At 41.4% G+C, this 23631-nt stretch overlaps 2 non-coding genes across 2 annotated transcripts; both read right to left on the reverse strand.

Annotated features, from left to right (window-relative positions):
• Nucleotides 1-2220: 2220 nt before the first annotated feature.
• Nucleotides 2221-2327, reverse strand: LOC135150022 (small nucleolar RNA R71). Its single transcript, XR_010288377.1, has one exon. It is a non-coding gene; the product is annotated as a small nucleolar RNA R71 (small nucleolar RNA).
• Nucleotides 2328-13082: 10755 nt separating this feature from the next.
• LOC135150017 (small nucleolar RNA R71) lies at nt 13083-13189 on the reverse strand. Its single transcript, XR_010288372.1, has one exon. It is a non-coding gene; the product is annotated as a small nucleolar RNA R71 (small nucleolar RNA).
• Nucleotides 13190-23631: the final 10442 nt, after the last annotated feature.

Consider the following 23631-nt stretch of genomic DNA (forward strand, 5'->3'; position numbering starts at 1 on the left):
TTGGTCAATGCACTTTATTTTCTCATGTGTAAAACCCTAGCCTTATGGGTATCGTAGAATATGGGAATATAGTTTTATCAGTTTTTGATAAGTGGTATTTATACACACTTATAGGCCTTCATTTCCACTTAAATTGGTTGGTTGTACTTAAGTGTTTAGTGTCTTTTGATGTGTTTTTAGTGTTTTTCTGTGCAGGTCACGAGTTGAGGTGATGAAGTGATTTTCTATCATATTAGGTTGTTTTTGGTGCATTATTTGCAAGAATAGAGAATTGTGGATTCATCACGACTTGGGATTTTGTGGGTATATCTTCTACAAACCCTCACGAGAGCACACTCGTCCACTAGAGCTATCTAGGGGTTTAAAGGGCCTGTTGCATGTGCTAAATGCAACCGTGATCACCTACGGAAGTGGTACTAGAGCGAGGAAGGACATGCACGCGAGAACGAGCGGAATTGGAGAAGTTGGCCATCCGAGGGCAGACACTAGCGCGCCCGCGCTAGTGCCTAGCGCGCCCGCGCTACATTACAGTCCACTAGCGCGCCTGCGCCCAGCAGAAGTGTTCCGGGCCGATTTTTGGAGCTTTTCTGATGGATTTTAGCAGCGATCGAGGCCCGGTTGACTTGGTCAATGTATTTTAATTTCTCATGTGTAAAACCCTAGCCTCCAAGTAGTTAGAATATCGAAACAATATCATAGTTAGTTTTCTTTTGTAATCAAGCACATTATCAGTTTGTATTGGATCGTTCTTCGCGAGGAAGTGACAGTTTCGAGCGAGATCGTGAACATCAAATCTGTAACGTTGTGTTCTTTATTATTAATTCAAGTATTTTTATTCCTTTTAATTCTCGTAGTTTATTTATCATGTTTTCATTAGAACCCATGATGTCGATTAGTTCGATTATGAACTAACCGCCTTCATGGGATTCTAATGGATTTATCGATGTAGTTTAGTGAAGAATATTACTTGTGTGATTTTGCAACGTACGTTGATTTCTTTGCATGAGCCGTGCTTATTCTTCTTAGGAGCGTAGCTAACTTCTGAGTTGTTTGTTAATTCTTTCTGAAGCGAGAGTGGATGGTTGAATTTAGAACTATGCCATGTAAACATAGGATTATGTGAATGAAACATAATTTGTGATAGACTTGAACTATTTTTATCACCCTGGGTAATCACGATAGACGACCTGTTATTAAACCTCTCTGCTTACACTACCGCTATAGAGATATAGGGTCTGAGCTTTGTTGGTGTCCATGAGATTTTTGTCTTAATTGTGGATTTTGATTGGTATGATATGTGTGCAACGAGAGTTGGCATGTATTACTTTCGTGTTGTCTGATTAGGATCAACAGTCGCATGTTAATCAGTAATTTCAATTCTAGATGAATTCGATAATGAAGTTAGAATCCCATGTGTTTTCCTATTCTGAATTTGATTAGTAAATTTAGTTATTAGTATAAAAGAACCCATCCTTGTTAATTGTCTTGGCAGTGAAAATTGCTCATACATTGTTGCATAGGTGCGTATTCTTAATTCACCAGTCTCTGTGGGATCGAACTTAATATATTACTTATGATCACGTGCGCTTGCGTGTAGATTTTTGCGAACAAGTTTTTGGCGCCGCTGCCGGGGACTCGGTGTTAATTAATTAGTTTATGTACTTGTCATCAGTGTGCATTAAAATTCACTGACTAGGATTCTATTCTCTTCTCACTTTTCTTCTTTTCTTTATTTCAGGTACTTGAGTCGCGTTTATGCTCACACGTTCTAGAGCTCGTAAGGAAGCAATTGATTCATCTTCTTCTTCTTCTGATTCTGAAACAATGACGGAACCTGAAGCACAACCAGACAGTAAGGCATTGAAGGATTTCTCTATGCCAAAGATCGATGATATCCAGTCAAGCATTGTCAGGCCTGCAATCGCAGCCAAAGCCTTTGAAATCAAACCAGGAACTATTCAAATGGTCCAGAACTCGGTACAGTATGGGGGTTCTCCTACTGAAGACCCTAATATGCATATACGGAATTTTATAGAGATCTGTGACACTTTCAAATTTAATGACGTCTCTGATGATGCTGTGAAGCTAAGGCTTTTCCCATTTTCACTGAGAGATAAGGCTAAGGGATGGTTACATTCTTTACCATCTGGTTCGATTACTACATGGGAAGATCTAGCTCAGAAATTTCTCACTAAATTCTTCCCCATGGCAAAGACTGCTGCACTACGAAATGCTCTATCTCAATTCTCTCAACAATCAGGAGAAACATTCTGTGAAGCCTGGGAGCGATCTAAGGAGATGCTAAGGAAGTGTCCCCATCATGGCATGCCGGATTGGATGCAAATAAACAGTTTCTATAACGGTCTTGGACCTCAATCCAGACCTATGCTCGATGCTGCTTCTGGAGGTGCGCTATGGGCTAAAAGTTATGAAGAAGCTTATGATCTTATTGAAATGATGGCTGCTAATGAATATCAGAACCCTACTCAAAGACTTACTCAAGGGAAGGTAGTCGGAATTCTTGATCTTGACACGTCTACAGCTATTGCTGCTCAACTTAAGGCTCTCACGATGAAAGTCGATTCTCTGGCTCACCAAGGAATTCAACAGCCAATCTCAATTTGCGAATTATGTGCTGGTACTCACTCTACTGATCAATGTGCCATTTCTAGTGAATCAGCACAATTTGTGAGCAATTTTCAGAGAGGTCAACAGCCTGCTCCAGCTACATACCATCCTAATAACCGAAATCATCCGAATTTCAGCTGGAGTAATAATCAGGGCTATAATCAACCTCAACAAGGATTTCAACAGGGACCTAAACAGTACAGTCAGGCTGGAACTTCACAACAATATGCACCTAAACAGCCATATCACCCTCCGGGATTTCAGAATCATGGGCAATCAGCTAACGAAAGGTCTGACATGGAAGAGCTAAGACTCATGTACAAGAGTCAGGCAGTAACTTTAAAAGCCTTGGAGACACAAGTCGGTCAGTTAGCTAATGCTTTATTAAGCAGACCACAGGGGAATCTCCCTAGTGATACAGAGGTACCAGGTAAGAGGGACCCTAAAGAGCTAGTCCAATCCATTACGCTGAGATCTGGAAAAACTACAACAGGGCCTACCTCAACATTAGTACAAGATCAGGATGATGAACCGCAAGAAATTCCAGCAGAACTTCCTTCGAATACAATTGGCATAAAACCTACTGTTGAAATGGACAAGGCTACCCCTGCAGCTGCTCCGGTATCAAAGCCATTATATCCACCACCTCCGTTTCCTAGGAGGTTAAAAAAACAGCAGCTAGATAAGCAATTTGGTAAATTCCTTGAAGTTTTCAAAAAGCTTCACATCAACATTCCGTTTGCTGAAGCACTCGAGCAAATGCCTAGCTATGCCAAGTTCATGAAGGGTATTCTTTCAAAAAAGCTAAAGCTCGAGGAGTTAGAGACAGTAGCTTTAACGGAGGAATGTAGTGTTGTGCTTCAACAAAAATTACCACCTAAGCTGAAAGACCCGGGAAGCTTTACTATCCCTTGCACTATTGGGAAGTTCTCTTTTGATAAGTGTCTGTGCGACTTGGGAGCTAGCATCAATCTGATGCCTCTATCGATCTTCACACAACTTGGCCTGCCAGAGCTCAAGCCGACAAACATGTCTTTACAGCTGGCTGATCGTTCGATCACATATCCGAGGGGTATAATTGAAGATGTGCTGGTCAAGGTTGATAAATTAATATTTCCAGCAGACTTCGTGATTCTTGATTTTGAAGAAGACAAAAGAATTCCTATCATCTTGGGCAGACCCTTTTTAGCCACCGGGCAAACGTTGATCGATGTCCAAAAAGGGGAACTTACAATGAGAATACAAGATCAGACGGTCACATTCAACGTATTCAATGCAATGAAATTACCAACTGATGAGGAATCTTGTTTCAATATGGATGTACTTGATACTACGGCAGAAGCTAATAGCCAGCGGGTTTTACAGGATGATGTATTGGAAGCAATCCTTACCAATGATGAGGAATTGGACAGTGAAGAAGAATTGGAAGAAATCCATCATCTTAACTCATCACCTTGGCGAAGGAATTTTGAACCACCTGTCGAATCTCTTGGCTTGGAAGAACAAAAGGAAGATCATAAACCACTACAACCATCAGTGATCGAAGCACCTAAACTTGAACTTAAACCGCTACCGGATCACTTGAGGTATGCTTTTCTTGGTGAATGTTCTACTCTTCCTGTTATTATTGCAGCTAACTTGTCAGGTGAGAAAGAGGAAAAACTTTTGAGGGTGCTAAGGGAATTCAGAACAGCAATTGGGTGGACTATAGCTGATATCAAGGGAATCAGTCCATCATTTTGTCAACACAAAATTCTCATTGAAGAAGGAAGCAAACCTTCAGTGGAACAACAGAGAAGGTTAAATCCTATCATGAAGGAAGTTGTAAAGAAAGAGATTCTTAAATGGCTCGATGCAGGTACATATATCCAATTTCAGATAGCTCATGGGTGAGTCCAGTACAATGTGTGCCTAAGAAAGGAGGCATGACAGTAATAGCCAACGAAAAAGGGGAACTCATCTCAACTAGAACTGTCACTGGTTGGAGGATTTGCATGGACTACAGAAAGCTAAATAAAGCTACAAGGAAGGATCACTTCCCTCTGCCTTTTATTGATCAGATGCTTGACAGGTTGGCTGGTCATGAATTCTATTGCCTGTTGGATGGGTATTCTGGCTATAATCAGATTGCTATTTCTCCGGAGGATCAAGAAAAGACAACCTTTACATGCCCTTATGGTACATTTGCATTCCGAAGAGTACCTTTTGGCTTATGTGGTGCACCAGCCACTTTTCAAAGGTGCATGATGGCAATATTCTCAGAGATGATCGGCATCAATGTGGAGGTATTCATGGACGATTTTTCTGTATTTGGAACATCTTATGACCAATGCCTCACGAATCTGAGAATGGTTCTTAAGCGCTGTGTGGAAACTAATCTGATTCTCAATTGGGAAAAATGCCATTTCATGGTGCAAGAAGGAATCATATTGGGACATAAAGTATCTGCCAAGGGACTGGAAGTTGATAAAGCGAAAGTGGAAACAATTAAAAATCTCCCTCCACCACTCTCGGTTAAGGGCATCCGAAGCTTCCTTGGTCATGCAGGTTTCTATCGGAGGTTCATCAAGGACTTCTCAAAAATTTCCAAACCTCTTTGCAATCTGTTAGAGAAAGACATTCCATTCAAATTCGATGAGGAGTGCTTGGAAGCATTTGAAATTTTGAAAAAGAAGTTGACATCAGCACCTATCATCACTGCACCTGATTGGAGTAAACCATTCGAATTAATGTGTGATGCCAGTGATTATGCTGTAGGAGCTGTACTGGGCCAGCGTACAAGTAATGTGTTTCATGTTATCTATTATGCCAGCAAAACATTAAATGATGCACAATTGAACTACACTACTACTGAAAAAGAACTTCTAGCTATTGTTTTTAGCTTTGAGAAGTTCAGGTCTTATCTTCTTGGAACAAGGGTAGTGGTATACACTGATCATGCAGCCATTCGGTATCTCATTTCAAAGAAGGATTCCAAACCAAGGCTAATTCGTTGGGTTCTATTACTCCAAGACTTTGATGTAGAAATTAAAGATCGGAAGGGCACAGAAAATCAGGTAGCGGATCATTTATCCCGACTAGAAGATCATAGCAAACAAACTACCGACAACACTCTAATCAATGAATTCTTCCCGGATGAACAGTTGTTTGGAGTTGAGGCCGAAGAGCCATGGTTTGCTGACATTGTAAATTATCTGGTGAGTAAGGTCATTCCTCCAGAATTCTCTTATGCTCAACGCAAGAAATTCCTTCACGATGTGAAATGGTATATTTGGGATGAACCCTTTCTGTTTAAACAAGGAGTCGATCAGATTCTCAGACGGTGTATTCCTAATAATGAAGTTGAGGGAGTTTTGCGCGAGTGCCATTCCACTGGTTATGGGGGCCATTATAGCGGAGAGAAGACAACAAAGAGGGTACTTCAAGCAGGTTTTTACTGGCCAACTATGTTTAAAGATGCTCATCAGTTTGTGTTGGGTTGCGATCGATGTCAACGTACAAGTAATATTTCTAGGAGGAATGAAATGCCTCTTAAAATGCTTTTGGAAGTCGAAATATTTGATGTTTGGGGTATTGACTTTATGGGACCATTCGTTTCGTCTTGCAACAACCAGTATATTCTATTAGCAGTTGATTATGTGTCTAAATGGGTGGAGGTGAAAGCCTTACCTACAAATGATGCTAAGGTGGTCTTGCAATTTCTTCAAAAACAAATCTTTACCCGTTTCGGAGTCCCTAGAGTCATTATCAGTGATGAAGGCTCTCATTTCTGCAATCGGAAATTCACAACCTTGATGACGAGGTATAATATCAATCACCGGGTTGCTACTGCTTATCATCCTCAAACGAATGGTCAAGCTGAAGTGTCTAACAGAGAGATCAAACGCATATTAGAGAAGGTAGTTAACCCTTCTAGGAAAGACTGGTCCTTGCGATTAGACGAGGCTGATTGGGCTTATCGAACAGCTTACAAAACACCGTTGGGTACTTCTCCATTTCAGCTAGTGTTTGGGAAAGCTTGTCACTTACCAGTAGAATTGGAACATAAAGCTTATTGGGCACTAAAGAAGTTGAATTTCGACTTACAGTTAGCTGGAGAGAAACGCATGATTCAACTCAATGAGTTGGAGGAGTTCCGCCTCCGTGCTTATGAAAATAACAAACTCTACAAAGAGAAGGTGAAAAGATTGCATGATCAGCGGCTGATACAAAAATCTTTTGTGGTAGGACAATTGGTTCTATTGTATAACTCTCGGTTGAAGCTGTTTCCAGGGAAACTCAAGTCACGCTGGTCGGGGCCGTTTACGGTCAAGACGGTGTTCCCCCACGGTGCAGTAGAAATCTATGCCAAATCACCGGAGGAATCATTTAAAGTTAATGGTCAACGGTTGAAGCCTTACTTTGGCGGAAATGTGAATCGTGAGGTACAAACCACGATTCTTCAATCGGAATCGGATTAATTCTGGACTTCAAGTCGAGCTAACGACGTTAAACAAGCGCTTCGTGGGAGGCAACCCGCGCATTGGAACCATATTGTACCGTTGTAAACCTCAAAAACGCAAAAAAAACGAGAAAATTCGGCCTTGGGTGTCAGACACTAGCGCGCCCGCGCTAGTGTCCAGCGCGCCCGCGCTAAAGTGTACAGCGCGCCCGCGCTACACTTAGCGCGGCCGCGCTACTGACTGCCCAGAAACTCGAATTTTCTCCCAAAAATATTTTCTTTTCGTTTTTAAAAGCCCACAATCCTAATTTTGCATGCCTAGCCCGAAATATATCCTCCAAAACCCTAACTCAACTCTCAATATCCTATATAAACACAAAACCCATCTCCAATTCCTATTCTAATTCTATAAACCCTAATTATATATATACACATCCATACACACAACCACCAACAAATCTCTCAAACCCACTACACATAAACCTCTTGCAACTCTAAATCTCTACCAATGGCACCCAAAAGAGCCCGAAGATCACAAGGACCAAGCACCCAAGCCCCTACATCTAGCGATTCTTCCTCGATGGGTGAGGTTGAATTCACATCCGATGGTGCACGAACCGAGTTTCAACGGCTTATGAATAAGTCGATAGTCAAGGAGAGGGGATTCTTACCCACGGCGGAAGATGGTGATCTCTTGAATATGATTCAAGAAAGGGGATGGGAGTCTTTTTGCGAAGCTCCGGAGGCGGTTCCCTTGGCCATTATTCGAGAGTTTTATGCTAATGCCAAGGAGAATCGCGATGGGTTCACGGTGGTGCGAGGAATCCGTGTGGATTATAGTGCGGAGGCAATCCGTAGAGTGATTGGGGGGCGTGCCAAGCGCCGTAATGAAGAAGATTGGGTTGTTGAGAGGATTGGGCGTGCCAAACGCCGGTTTGATGATGATCCGGTTGATCTTGAGCGGTTGGTGTATGATATGTGTGTGCCGGATACGAATTGGAAGATGACTGCACCTCCTTTGCCGGCACATGTTTCTTTTCCAGCAGCCGCGTTGAACCGGTATGCGAAGGCGTGGAACGCCTTCATCTGTGCTAACATCATGCCATCTTCACATGGGCATGAGGTGACAGTGGATAGAGCTATTCTGCTCTTTGGGATTGTCTCGGGCAAGTATATTGATCTGGGACATGTTATTCATCAGGGGATTCTGAGGTTCTTACAGGGAGGAACCACTGGTGCCATTCCATACGGCACAATTGTTACGAAGCTCTGTCGATCAAGCGGTGTTCGTTGGCCAGCCAACGAGCAATTACAGTTGCCAGCAGCACCTATTGATCATTCGGCGATCAGTCGGATGACGGAGTGGGAGGGAGGAGTTCCCCACCCTCGAGGTCTCGGGTATATATATGATGAGATGCCAGGGGGACGTCCAGAGTTCATTAGGAGGGAGCGTACTAGAGCTTCTGGAGCTGGTACTTCACAGACGGAGAGGAGCTCCGAACCGATGGGAGATGTTCATTATCGCCGATTAGCGAGACGGATGGACACCATGCATGACATCCACCAGAGGTTTGCGTTTGACTTGACACAGGCTCTAGGTAGTGCTTTCCAGGCACAGGGGGTCACAGTTCAGTGGCCAGTATTCGGAGCAGGGATGCAGTATCCTCCACCTGATTCACCTCCAGCAGAGGAGGGGGAGGACTCGGACTCCGAGTAGGTATGTGGGTGCTCTAGCCTTTTTACCGCTTTCAATGGGGACATTGAAAATTTTAAGTTTGGTGGTGGTAATCTAAGGAAGAGCATATTTTTCTATTTTGTTGCATGTGTTAGTTAGTTCATGTAGTTCACGTTTTTTTTTTTATTTTTCTCACGTTCTTCTATTTTTCTCATATTTTTAATTTTATTTTACATGTTTAGTGGTAATTGTCGTAGTTAGTATCACGAGCATTTGCATGAATTATGAAGTTAAGCCAAGTTAATTGCCTATGATGAGTTATGTGCGTAGTTCTTGATTAGTAATTTCAATTGCAATGCTAGGTTAGTACTTGGAAATTGCTTGTGTTGGAAATTGTACTTCACATATGTTCTTGAGATAGGATTTAGACGAAATTCCATGAATTCTAGGATTGAATTGGGCATCCTTCAGCTTAGGTCTGTAATTCTTAAGTTTGGGGGAACTGAGGAGTAGATATACCTTTCTAAAAAAAAAAAAAAAAGAAAAAAAAGAAATAGTAGTAAATAAATTCACTAGAAAAAATAAGTGGTAGAATTCACTAGGTTGAGCTCATTAGTACTCGAGTAATTAAGTCCGAGGGGACTTTGTGCCTAACAACCTAAAGCCCCTCGTGGTTTGGGATTGTTGACCCAACGCTCGCTACATGGGTACTAGTGCATAAATCTTTAGGGATCTCAACCATTGCACGGTTAAATAAACCACTAGAATAGAGTGAATAATTGGTGTGTGAAGTCTTGTGGTGTTCGTAACGCATTTACACTGCGAAGCGCTCTGACCTTAGACCGAGCAATTAATCACCAATAAAAAGAAAAAAAAAATAGTAGTGAATAAAATAGAAGGGTGTGGACATTCTTTGGGACCTTGGCTTTTAGTTGGACTTGAGTGACGGGGTGTTAGTTTTAAACTTTTACGATTCTTGATTGGGATTCTGTGGGAGTAGTAGTTTTTGTCTTGTCTCAATAAAAGAACATGCTTGCACACACTGGCACTCCACACTTGTAAATAGAAGAGTAATTGACTTGGTAGCGAGAGAAGTGAAATTCGAGAACATTAGCACAATCTGAGGTATTATAATTGGCAAGGCAATTACTTCATAGTTCACTCATTCATCACGTAGTTGCATTCATGCATTGCATTGTATTATTGTATAGTGTCGTTGACGCTTGAGGACAAGCATCAGTTTAAGTTTGGGGGTGTGATAAGTGGTATTTATACACACTTATAGGCCTTCATTTCCACTTAAATTGGTTGGTTGTACTTAAGTGTTTAGTGTCTTTTGATGTGTTTTTAGTGTTTTTCTGTGCAGGTCACGAGTTGAGGTGATGAAGTGATTTTCTATCATTTTAGGTTGTTTTTGGTGCATTATTTGCAAGAATAGAGAATTGTGGATTCATCACGACTTGGGATTTTGTGGGTATATCTTCTACAAACCCTCACGAGAGCACACTCGTCCACTAGAGCTATCTAGGGGTTTAAAGGGCTTGTTGCATGTGCTAAATGCAACCGTGATCACCTACGGAAGTGGTACTAGAGCGAGGAAGGACATGCACGCGAGAACGAGCGGAATTGGAGAAGTTGGCCATCCGGGGGCAGACACTAGCGCGCCCGCGCTAGTGCCTAGCGCGCCCGCGCTAGTGCCTAGCGCGCCCGCGCTACATTACAGTCCACTAGCGCGCCTGCGCTAGTTTAGCGCGCCTGCGCCCAGCAGAAGTGTTCCGGGCCGATTTTTGGAGCTTTTCTGATGGATTTTAGCAGCGATCGAGGCCCGGTTGACTTGGTCAATGTATTTTAATTTCTCATGTGTAAAACCCTAGCCTCCAAGTAGTTAGAATATCGAAACAATATCGTAGTTAGTTTTCTTTTGTAATCAAGCACATTATCAGTTTGTATTGGATCGTTCTTCGCGAGGAAGTGACAGTTTCGAGCGAGATCGTGAACATCAAATCTGTAACGTTGTGTTCTTTATTATTAATTCAAGTATTTTTATTCCTTTTAATTCTCGTAGTTTATTTATCATGTTTTCATTAGAACCCATGATGTCGATTAGTTCGATTATGAACTAACCGCCTTCATGGGATTCTAATGGATTTATCGATGTAGTTTAGTGAAGAATATTACTTGTGTGATTTTGCGACGTACGTTGATTTCTTTGCATGAGCCGTGCTTATTCTTCTTAGGAGCGTAGCTAACTTCTGAGTTGTTTGTTAATTCTTTCTGAAGCGAGAGTGGATGGTTGAATTTAGAACTATGCCATGTAAACATAGGATTATGTGAATGAAACATAATTTGTGATAGACTTGAACTATTTTTATCACCCTGTGTAATCACGATAGACGACCTGTTATTAAACCTCTCTGCTTACACTACCGCTATAGAGATATAGGGTCTGAGCTTTGTTGGTGTCCATGAGATTTCTGTCTTAATTGTGGATTTTGATTGGTATGATATGTGTGCAACGAGAGTTGGCATGTATTACTTTCGTGTTGTCTGATTAGGATCAACAGTCGCATGTTAATCAGTAATTTCAATTCTAGATGAATTCGATAATGAAGTTAGAATCCCATGTGTTTTCCTATTCTGAATTTGATTAGTAAATTTAGTTATTAGTATAAAAGAACCCATCCTTGTTAATTGTCTTGGCAGTGAAAATTGCTCATACATTGTTGCATAGGTGCGTATTCTTAATTCACCAGTCTCTGTGGGATCGAACTTAATATATTACTTATGATCACGTGCGCTTGCGTGTAGATTTTTGCGAACAGTTTTTCTCTTGTAAAAAAAAACACATTAGTGAATTGTATTGGATCGTTCTTCGCGAGGAAGTGACAGTTTCGAGCGAGATCGAGAACATCAATTCTGTAACGTTGTGTTCTTATTTATTAATTCAAGCAATTGTTTTATGTTTAATTCTCGTCTTTTATTTATCATGTTTTCATTAGAACCCATGATGTCGATTAGTTCGATTATGAACTAACCGCCTTCATGGGATTCTAATGGACTTATCGATGTAGTCTAGGAAAGAATATTAATTGCTGATTTTGCGACGTACATTGATTTCTTTGCATGAGCCGTGCTTATTCTTCTTAGGAGCGTAGCTAACTTCTAAGTTGTTTGTTAATTCTTTCTGAAGCGAGAGTGGATGATTGAATTTAGAACTATGCCATGTAGACATAGGATTATGTGAATGAAACATAATTTGTGGTAGACTTGAACTATTTTTATCACCCTGTGTAATCATGATAGATGACCTGTTATTAAACCTCTCTGCTTACACTACCGCTATAGAGATATAGGGTCTGAGCTTTGTTGGTGTCCATGAGATCTCTGTCTTAATTGCGGATTTTGATTGGTATGATATGTGTGCAACGAGAGTTGGCATGTATTACTTTCGTGTTGTCTGATTAGGATCAACAGTCGCATGTTAATCAGTAATTTCAATTCTAGATGAATTCGATAATGAAGTTAGAATCCCATGTGTTTTCCTATTCTGAATTTGATTAGTAAATTTAGTTATTAGTATAAAAGAACACATCCTTGTTAATTGTCTTAGCAGTGAAAATTACTCATACATTGTTGCATAGGTGCGTATTCTTAATTCACCAGTCTCTGTGGGAACGAACAAATATATTACTTGTGATCACGTGCGCTTGCGTGTAGATTTTTGCGAACAAGTTTTTGGCGCCGCTGCCGGGGACTCGGTGTTAATTAATTTAGTTTATGTACTTGTCATCAGTGTGCATTAAAATTCACTGACTAGGATTCTATTCTCTTCTCACTTTTCTTCTTTTCTATATTTCAGGTACTTGAGTTGCGTTTATGCTAACACGTTCTAAAGCTCGTAAGGAAGCAATTGATTCATCTTCTTCTTCTGATTCTGAAACAATGACAGAACCTGAAGCACAACCAGACAGTAAGGCATTGAAGGATTTCTCTATGCCAAAGATCGATGATATCCAGTCAAGCATTGTCAGGCCTGCAATCGCAGCCAATGCCTTTGAAATCAAACCAGGAACTATTCAAATGGTCCAGAACTCGGTACAGTTTGGGGGTTCTCCTACTGAAGACCCTAATATGCATATACGTAATTTTATAGAGATCTGTGACACTTTCAAATTTAATGGAGTTTCTGATGATGCTGTGAAGCTAAGGCTTTTTCCATTTTCACTGAGAGATAAGGCTAAGGGATGGTTGCATTCTTTACCATCTGGTTCTATTACTACATGGGAAGATCTAGCTCAGAAATTTCTCACTAAATTCTTCCCCATGGCAAAGACTGCTGCACTACGAAATGCTCTATCTCAATTCTCTCAGCAATTAGGAGAAACATTCTGTGAAGCCTGGGAGCGATATAAGGAGATGCTAAGGAAGTGTCCCCATCATGGCATGCCGGATTGGATGCAAATAAACTATTTCTATAATGGTCTTGGACCTCAATCCAGACCTATGCTTGATGCTGCTTCTGGAGGTGCGCTATGGGCTAAAAGTTATGAAGAAGCTTATGATCTTATTGAAATGATGGCTGCTAATGAATATCAGAACCCTACTCAAAGACTTACTCAAGGGAAGGTAGCCGGAGTTTTTGATCTTGACACCTCTACAGCTATTGCTGCTCAACTTAAGGCTCTCACGATGAAAGTCGATTCTCTGGCTAACCAAGGAATTCAACAGCCAATCTCAATTTGCGAATTATGTGCTGGTACTCACTCTACTGATCAGTGTGCCATTTCTAGTGAATCAGCACAATTTGTGAGCAACTTTCAGAGAGGTCAACAGCCTGCTCCAGCTACTTACCATCCTAACAACCGAAATCATCTGAATTTCAGCTGGAGTAATAATCAGGGTTATAATCAGCCTCAACAAGGATTTCAACAGGGACCTAAACAGTATAGTCAGGCTGGAACTTCACAACAGTATGCACCTAAACAGCCATATCACCCTCCGGGATTTCAGAATCATGGGCAATCAGCTAACGAAAGGACTGACATGGAAGAACTAAGACTCATGTACAAGAGTCAGGCAGTAACTTTAAAAGCCTTGGAGACACAAGTCGGTCAGTTAGCTAATGCTTTATTAAGCAGACCACAGGGGAATCTCCCTAGTGATACAGAGGTACCAGGTAAAAGGGACCCTAAAGAGCAAGTCCAATCCATTACGCTGAGATCTGGAAAAACTACAACAGGGCCAACCTCAACATTAGTACAAGATCAGGATGATGAACCGCAAGAAATTCCAGCAGAACTTCCTTCGAATACAATTGGCATAAAACCTAATGTTGAAATGGATAGGGCTATCCCTGCAGCTGCTCCGGTGTCAAAGCCATTATATCCACCACCTCCGTTTCCAAGGAGGTTGAAGAAACAGCAGCTGGATAAGCAATTTGGTAAATTCCTTGAGGTTTTCAAAAAGCTTCACATCAACATTCCGTTTGCAGAAGCACTCGAGCAAATGCCTAGCTATGCCAGATTCATGAAGGGTATTCTTTCAAAAAAGCTAAAGCTCGAAGAATTAGAGACAGTGGCACTAACAGAGGAATGTAGTGCTGTACTTCAACAGAAATTACCACCTAAGCTGAAAGATCCGGGAAGCTTCACTAGCCCTTGCACTATTGGGGAGTTCTCTTTTGATAAGTGTCTGTGCGACTTGGGAGCTAGCATCAATCTGATGCCTCTATCTATCTTCACACAACTTGGCCTGCCAGAGCTCAAGCCGACAAACATGTCTTTACAGCTGGCCGATCGTTCGATCACATATCCGAGGGGTATAATTGAAGATGTGCTGGTCAAGGTTGATAAATTAATATTTCCAGCCGACTTCGTGATTCTTGATTTTAAAGAAGACAAAAGAATCCCTATCATCTTGGGTAGACCCTTTTTAGCCACCGGGCAAACTTTGATCGATGTCCAAAAAGGGGAACTTACAATGAGAATACAAGATCAGACGGTCACGTTCAACGTATTCAATGCAATGAAATTACCAACTGATGAGGAATCTTGTTTCAGTATGGATGTACTTGATACTACGGCAGAAACTAATAGCCAGCGGGTTTTACAGAATGATGTTTTGGAAGCAATCCTTACCAATGATGAGGAATTGGACAGTGAAGAAGAATTGGAAGAAATCCATCATCTTAACTCATCATCTTGGAGAAGGAATTTTGAACCACCTGTCGAATCTCTTGGCTTGGAGGAACAAAAGGAAGATCACAAACCACTCCAACCATCGGTGATTGAAGCACCTAAACTTGAACTTAAACCGCTACCGGATCATTTGAGGTATGCTTTTCTTGGTGAAGGTTCTACTCTTCCTGTTATTATTGCAGCTAACTTGTCAGGTGAGGAAGAGGAAACACTTTTGAGGGTGCTAAGGGAATTCAAAACAGCAATTGGTTGGACTATAGCTGATATCAAGGGAATCAGTCCATCCTTTTGTCAACACAAAATTCTCATTGAAGAAGGAAGCAAACCTTCAGTGGAACAACAGAGAAGGTTAAATCCTATCATGAAGGAGGTTGTAAAGAAAGAGATTCTTAAATGGCTCGATGCAGGTATCATATATCCAATTTCAGATAGCTCATGGGTGAGTCCAGTACAATGTGTGCCTAAGAAAGGAGGCATGACAGTAGTAGCCAACGAAAAAGGGGAGCTCATCTCAACTAGAACTGTCACTGGTTGGAGGATTTGCATGGACTACAGAAAGCTGAATAAAGCTACATGGAAGGATCACTTCCCTCTGCCTTTTATTGATCAGATGCTTGACAGGTTGGCTGGTCATGAATTCTATTGCCTGTTGGATGGGTATTCTGGCTATAATCAGATTGCTATTTCTCCGGAGGATCAAGAAAAGACAACCTTTACATGCCCTTATGGTACATTTGCATTCCGAAGAGTACCTTTTGGCTTATGCGGTGCACCAGCCACTTTTCAAAGGTGCATGATGTCAATATTCTCAGAGATGATCGGCATCAATGTGGAGGTATTCATGGACGATTTTTCAGTATTTGGAACATCTTATGACCAATGCCTCACGAATCTGAGAATGGTTCTTAAGCGCTGTGTGGAAACTAATCTGATTCTCAATTGGGAAAAATGCCATTTCATGGTGCAAGAAGGAATCATATTGGGACATAAAGTATCTTCCAAGGGACTGGAAGTTGATAAAGCGAAGGTGGAAACAATTAAAAATCTTCCTCCACCACTCTCGGTTAAGGGCATCCGAAGCTTCCTTGGTCATGCAGGTTTCTATCGGAGGTTCATCAAGGACTTCTCAAAAATTTCCAAACCTCTTTGCAATCTGTTAGAGAAAGACATTCCATTCAAATTTGATGAGGAGTGCTTGGAAGCATTTGAATTTTTGAAAAAGAAGTTGACATCAGCACCTATCATCACTGCACCTGATTGGAGTAAACCATTCGAATTGATGTGTGATGCCAGTGATTATGCTGTAGGAGCTGTACTGGGCCAGCGTACAAGTAACGTGTTTGATGTTATCTACTACGCCAGCAAAACTTTAAATGATGCACAGTTGAACTACACTTCTACAGAAAAAGAACTTCTAGCTATTGTCTTTAGCTTTGAGAAGTTCAGGTCTTATCTTCTTGGAACAAAAGTAGTGGTATACACTGATCATGCAGCCATTCGGTATCTCATTTCAAAGAAGGATTCTAAGCCAAGACTAATTCGTTGGGTTCTATTACTCCAAGAATTTGATGTGGAAATTAAAGATCGGAAAGGCACAGAAAATCAGGTAGCGGATCATTTATCCCGACTAGAAGATCATAGCAAACAAACTATCATGTTTAAACAAAATGAATTCTTCCCCGATGAACAGTTGTTTGGGGCTGAGGCCGAAGAACCATAGTTTGCTGACATTGTAAATTATCTGGTGAGTAAGGTCATTCCTCCAGAATTCTCTTATGCTCAACGCAAGAAATTCCTTCATGATGTGAAATGGTATATTTGGGATGAACCCTTTTTGTTTAAACAAGGAGTCGATCAAATTCTCAGACGGTGTATCCCTAATAATGAAGTTGAGGGAGTTTTGCGCGAGTGCCATTCCACTGGTTATGGAGGCCATTATAGCGGAGAGAAGACAACAAAGAGGGTACTTCAAGCAGGTTTTTACTGGCCAACTCTGTTTAAAGATGCTCATCAGTTTGTGTTAGGTTGCAATCGATGTCAACGTACAGGTAATATTTCTAGGAGGAATGAAATGCCTCTTAAAATGCTTCTGGAAGTCGAAATATTTGATGTTTGGGGTATTGACTTTATGGGACCGTTCGTTTCGTCTTGCAACAACCAGTATATTCTATTAGCCGTTGATTACGTGTCTAAATGGGTGGAGGTGAAAGCCTTACCTACAAATGATGCTAAGGTGGTCTTGCAATTTCTTCAAAAACAAATCTTTACCCGTTTCGGAGTCCCTAGAGTCATTATCAGTGATGAAGGTTCTCATTTCTGCAATAGGAAATTCACAACCTTGATGACGAGGTATAATATCAATCATCGGGTTGCTACTGCTTATCATCCTCAAACGAATGGTCAAGCTGAAGTGTCTAACAGAGAGATAAAACGCATATTAGAGAAGGTGGTTAACCCTTCTAGGAAAGACTGGTCCTTGCGATTAGACGAGGCTGCTTGGGCTTATCGAACAGCTTACAAAACACCGTTGGGTACTTCTCCATTGCAGCTAGTGTTTGGGAAAGCTTGTCACTTACCAGTAGAATTGGAACATAAAGCTTATTGGGCACTAAAGAAGTTGAATTTCGACTTACAGTTAGTTGGAGAGAAACGCATGATTCAACTCAATGAGTTGGAGGAGTTCCGCCTCCGTGCTTATGAAAATAACAAACTCTACAAAGAGAAGGTGAAAAGATTGCATGATCAGCGGTTGATACAAAAATCTTTTGTAGTAGGACAATTGGTTCTATTGTATAACTCTCGGTTGAAGCTGTTTCCAGGGAAACTCAAGTCACGCTGGTCGGGGCCGTTTACAGTCAAGACGGTATTCCCCCACGGTGCGGTAGAAATCTATGCCAAATCACCGGATGAATCATTTAAGGTTAATGGCCAACGGTTGAAGCCTTACTTTGGCGGAAATGTGAATCGTGAGGTACAAACCACGATTCTTCAATCGGAATCGGATTAATTCTGGACTTCACGTCGAGCTAACGACGTTAAACAAGCGCTTCGTGGGAGGCAACCCGCGCATTGGAACCATGTTGTACCGTTGTAAACCTCAAAAACGCAAAAAACGAGAAAATTTGGCCCTGGGTGGCAGACACTAGCGCGCCCGCGCTAGTGTCCAGCACGCCCGTGCTAAAGTGTACAGCGCGCCCGCGCTACACTTAGCGCGGCCGCGCTACTGTCTGCCCAGAAGCCCGATTTTCTCCCAAAAATATTTTATTCTCCGTTTTTAAAAGCCCACAATCCTAATTTTGCATGCCTAGCCCGAAATATATCCTCAATAACCCTAACTCAGCTTTCAAAATCCCATATAAACACAAAACCCATCTCCAATTCCTATTCTAATTCTATAAACCCTACTTATATATATACAAATCCATACACACAACCACCATCAAATCTCTCAAACCCACTACACACAAATATCTTACAACCCTAAATCTCTATCAATGGCACCCAAAAGAGCCCGAAGATCACAAGGACCAAGCACCCAAGCCCCTACATCTAGCGATTCTTCCTCGATGGGTGAGGTTGAATTCACCTCCGATGGTGCACGAACCGAGTTTCAACGGCTTATGAATAAGTCGATAGTCAAGGAGAGGGGATTCTTACCCACAGCTGAAGATGGGGATCTCTTAAGCATGATTCAAGAAAGGGGATGGGAGTCTTTTTGCGAGGCTCCGGAGGCGGTTCCCTTGGCTATTATTCGCGAGTTCTATGCTAATGCCAAGGAGAATCGCGATGGTTTCACGGTGGTGCGAGGCACCCGGGTGGAGTATAGCGCGGAGGCGATCCGTAGAGTGATTGGGGGGTGTGCCAAGCGCCGTAATGAAGAAGATTGGGTTGTAGAGAGGATTGGGCGTGCCAAACGCCGGTTTGACGAGGATCCGGTTGATCTTGATAGGTTGGTGTATGATATGTGTGTGCCGGATACGAATTGGAAGATGACGGCACCTCCTTTGCCGGCACATGTTTCTTTCCCAGCAGCCGCTTTGAACCGGTATGCGAAGGCGTGGAACGCCTTCATCTGTGCTAACATCATGCCATCTTCACATGGGCATGAGGTGACGGTGGATAGAGCTATTCTGCTCTTTGGGATTGTCTCGGGCAAGTATATTGATCTGGGACATGTTATTCATCAGGGGATTCTTAGGTTCTTACAGGGAGGAACCACTGGTGCCATTCCGTACGGCACAATTGTTACGAAGCTCTGTCGATCAAGCGGTGTTCGTTGGCCAGCCAACGAGCAATTACAGTTGCCAGCAGCACCTATTGATCATTCGGCGATCAGCCGGATGACGGACTGGGAAGGAGCCGTTCCTCACCCTCGAGGACTCGGTTACATATATGATGAGATGCCAGGGGGACGTCCAGGATTTATTAGGAGGGAGCGTACTAGAGCTTCTGGAGCTGGTACTTCACAGACGGAGAGGAGCTCCGAGCCTATGGGAGATGTTCATTATCGCCGACTAGCGAGACGGATGGACACTATGCATGACATCCACCAGAGGTTTGCATTTGACTTGACACAAGCTCTTGGTAATGCTTTTCAGGCACAGGGGGTCACAGTTCAGTGGCCAGTATTCGGAGCAGGGATGCAGTATCCTCCACCTGATTCACCTCCAGCAGAGGAGGGGGAGGACTCGGACTCCGAGTAGGTATGTGGGTGCTCTAGCCTTTTTATCACTTTCAATGGGGACATTGAAAATTTTAAGTTTGGGGGTGGTAATCTAAGGAAGAGCATATTATTATAATGTAGTTTATTATTGCATGTGTTAGTTAGTTCATGTAGTTCACGTTTATTTTATTTTGCTTTGATTATTTCTCACGTTTTTTTTATTTTTCTTTTTCTCATGTTTTTTCTATTTTTCTCATTTTTTTATTTTACATGTTTAGTGGTAATTGTCGTAGTTAGTATCACGAGCATTTGCATGAATTATGAAGTTAAGCCAAGTTAATTGCCTATGATGAGTTATGTGCGTAGTTCTTGATTAGTAGTTTCAATTGCAATGCTAGGTTAGTACTTGGAAATTGCTTGTGTTGGAAATTGTAATTCACATATGTTCTTGAGATAGGATTTAGACGAAATTCCATGAATTCTAGGATTGAATTGAGCATCCTTCAGCTTAGGTCTGTAATTCTTAAGTTTGGGGGAACTGAGGAGTAGATATACCTTTCTAAAAAAAAAAAAAGAAAAAAAAATAGTAGTAAATAAATTCACTAAAAAAATAAGTGGTAGAATTAACTAGGTTGAGCTCATTGGTACTCGAGTAATTAAGTCTGAGGGGACTTTGTGCCTAACAACCTAAAGCCCTTCGTGGTTTGGGATTGTTGACCCAACACTCGCTACATGGGTACTAGTGCATAAATCTTTAGGGATCTCAGCCATTGCACGGTTAAATAAACCACTAGAATAGAGTGAATAATTGGTGTGTGAAGTCTTGTGGTGTTCGTAACGCATTTACACTGCGAAGCGCTCTGACCTTAGACCAAGCAATTAATCACCAATAAAAAGAAAAAAAAAATAGTGAATAAAATAGAAGGGTGTGGACATTCTTTGGGACCTTGGCTTTTAGTTGGACTTGAGTGACGGGGTGTTAGTTTTAAACTTTTACGATTCTTGATGGGGATTCTGTGGGAGTAGTAGTTTTTGTCTTGTCTCAATAAAAGAGCATGCTTGCACACATTGGCACTCCACACTTGTAAATAGAAGAGTAATTGACTTAGTAGCGAGAGAGATGAAATTCGAGAACATTAGCACAATCTGAGGTATTATAATTGGCAAGGCAATTACTTCATAGTTTACTCATTCATCACGTAGTTGCATTCATGCATTGCATTGTATTATTGTATAGTGTCGTTGACGCTTGAGGACAAGCATCAGTTTAAGTTTGGGGGTGTGATAAGTGGTATTTATACACACTTATAGGCCTTCATTTCCACTTAAATTGGTTGGTTGTACTTAAGTGTTTAGTGTCTTTTGATGTGTTTTTAGTGTTTTTCTGTGCAGGTCACGAGTTGAGGTGATGAAGTGATTGTCTATCATTTTAGGTTGTTTTTGGTGCATTATTTGCAAGAATAGAGATTTGTGGATTCATCACGACTTGGGATTTTGTGGGTACATCTTCTACAAACCCTCACGAGAACACACTCGTCCACTAGAGCTATCTAGGGGTTTAAAGGGCTTGTTGCATGTGCTAAATGCAACCGTGATCACCTACGGAAGTGGTACTAGAGCGAGGAAGGGCATGCACGCGAGAACGAGCTAAAAAACGAAGAAACGGGCTGCCAGTGGCAGACAGTAACGCGCCCGCGCTAAAGCTTAGCGCGCCCGCGCTAGCTACTGTCCCCACTAGCGCGCCTGCGCTAGTTTGGCGCGGCCGCGCCCAGCAGAAGTGTCCCGGGCCGATTTTTGAAGCTTTTCCGATGGATTTTAGCAGCGGTCGAGGCCCGGTTGACTTGGTCAATGCACTTTATTTTCTCATGTGTAAAACCCTAGCCTTATGGGTATCGTAGAATATGGGAATATAGTTTTATCAGTTTTTCTCTTGTAAAAAAAAACACATTAGTGAATTGTATTGGATCGTTCTTCGCGAGGAAGTGACAGTTTCGAGCGAGATCGAGAACATCAATTCTGTAACGTTGTGTTCTTATTTATTAATTCAAGCAATTGTTTTATGTTTAATTCTCGTCTTTTATTTATCATGTTTTCATTAGAACCCATGATGTCGATTAGTTCGATTATGAACTAACCGCCTTCATGGGATTCTAATGGACTTATCGATGTAGTTTAGGAAAGAATATTAATTGCTGATTTTGCGACGTACATTGATTTCTTTGCATGAGCCGTGCTTATTCTTCTTAGGAGCGTAGCTAACTTCTAAGTTGTTTGTTAATTCTTTCTGAAGCGAGAGTGGATGATTGAATTTAGAACTATGCCATGTAAACATAGGATTATGTGAATGAAACATAATTTGTGGTAGACTTGAACTATTTTTATCACCCTGTGTAATCATGATAGATGACCTGTTATTAAACCTCTCTGCTTACACTACCGCTATAGAGATATAGGGTCTGAGCTTTGTTGGTGTCCATGAGATCTCTGTCTTAATTGCGGATTTTGATTGGTATGATATGTGTGCAACGAGAGTTGGCATGTATTACTTTCGTGTTGTCTGATTAGGATCAACAGTCGCATGTTAATCAGTAATTTCAATTCTAGATGAATTCGATAATGAAGTTAGAATCCCATGTGTTTTCCTATTCTGAATTTGATTAGTAAATTTAGTTATTAGTATAAAAGAACACATCCTTGTTAATTGTCTTAGCAGTGAAAATTACTCATACATTGTTGCATAGGTGCGTATTCTTAATTCACCAGTCTCTGTGGGAACGAACAAATATATTACTTGTGATCACGTGCGCTTGCGTGTAGATTTTTGCGAACAGACTCCTCAACAGAATGGAGTCGTCGAAAGAAAGAATCGTACATTGATTGAAGCTGCAAGGACAATGATTGCTGAATCAAAGCTTCCACTGTACTTTTGGGCTGAAGCTGTGTCTACTGCCTGTTATACCCAGAATAGAACTTTGATCAACAAGGATCATATGAAAACTCCATTTCATCTGTATAACAACAAGAAACCTTATGTCAAACATCTTCATGTCTTTGGAGCCAAGTGTTATGTTCTCAAGGATGGTGAAGAGAACTTAAACAAGTTTGAGCCAAAGGCATCTGAAGCAATTTTTGTTAGTTATACAAATAATGCTTATAGAGTTTTTGTAATTGATACTCTGTCAGTGAAAGTTAGTGTCAATGTAACATTTGATGACACTAAACTTCCAAGTTTACAATCTGCTGATCCATCTGAATCTATGAAGTTTGACAACTATCCAGATTCTGATTCAGATGATGATGTGCCACCTGAGGCTGCAACAGGTGATGACAACAATGATGATAATGATCCAGGCAATGGTGGAGGAAATGGCAATAATGCTGGAGATTCCACTGATGCTAGTGGTGGATCATCAAGTCATCCTGGCAACAACTCAGGGGGAGCTGGTGGATCAACTAGTCATACACATCAGCTTACTGACAATACAGCTGAATCATCAAGGACACAACTTCCAAGGGAAAGGATTTGGAGCAGAGATCATCCCTTTGATCTGATTATTGGTGATCCTGATGTTGGTGTAAGGACTAGAAGTGCTACGACAAATGAATGTCTATTCTCTGGTTTTCTTTCACAACTAGAACTAAAGAAGATAGATGAAGCACTTGCTGATCCTGATTGGGTTCTTGCTATGCAAGAAGAACTCAATCAATTTGAGAGACAAGAAGTCTGGGCCCTGGTTCCAAGGCCAAAAGGAAAGTCTACAATTGGAGCTAGATGGGTCTTCCGTAACAAGTTAGATGGTGATGGAATTTTTGTGAGAAACAAAGCCAGACTGGTCGCAAAGGGTTATTCTCAAGAAGAAGGAATTGATTACGATGAAACCTATGCTCCAGTTGCTCGTCTTGAAGCCATCAGAATATTTCTTGCATTTGCTGCACATTCAAACTTCAAAGTTTATCAGATGGATGTGAAGAGTGCATTTCTGAATGGAAAGCTGGAAGAAGAAGTATATCTGGAACAGCCCCCTGG

The sequence above is a fragment of the Daucus carota genome, chromosome 1 (assembly GCF_001625215.2).
Source record: "Daucus carota subsp. sativus chromosome 1, DH1 v3.0, whole genome shotgun sequence".
NCBI classification, from domain to species: domain Eukaryota; kingdom Viridiplantae; phylum Streptophyta; class Magnoliopsida; order Apiales; family Apiaceae; genus Daucus; species Daucus carota.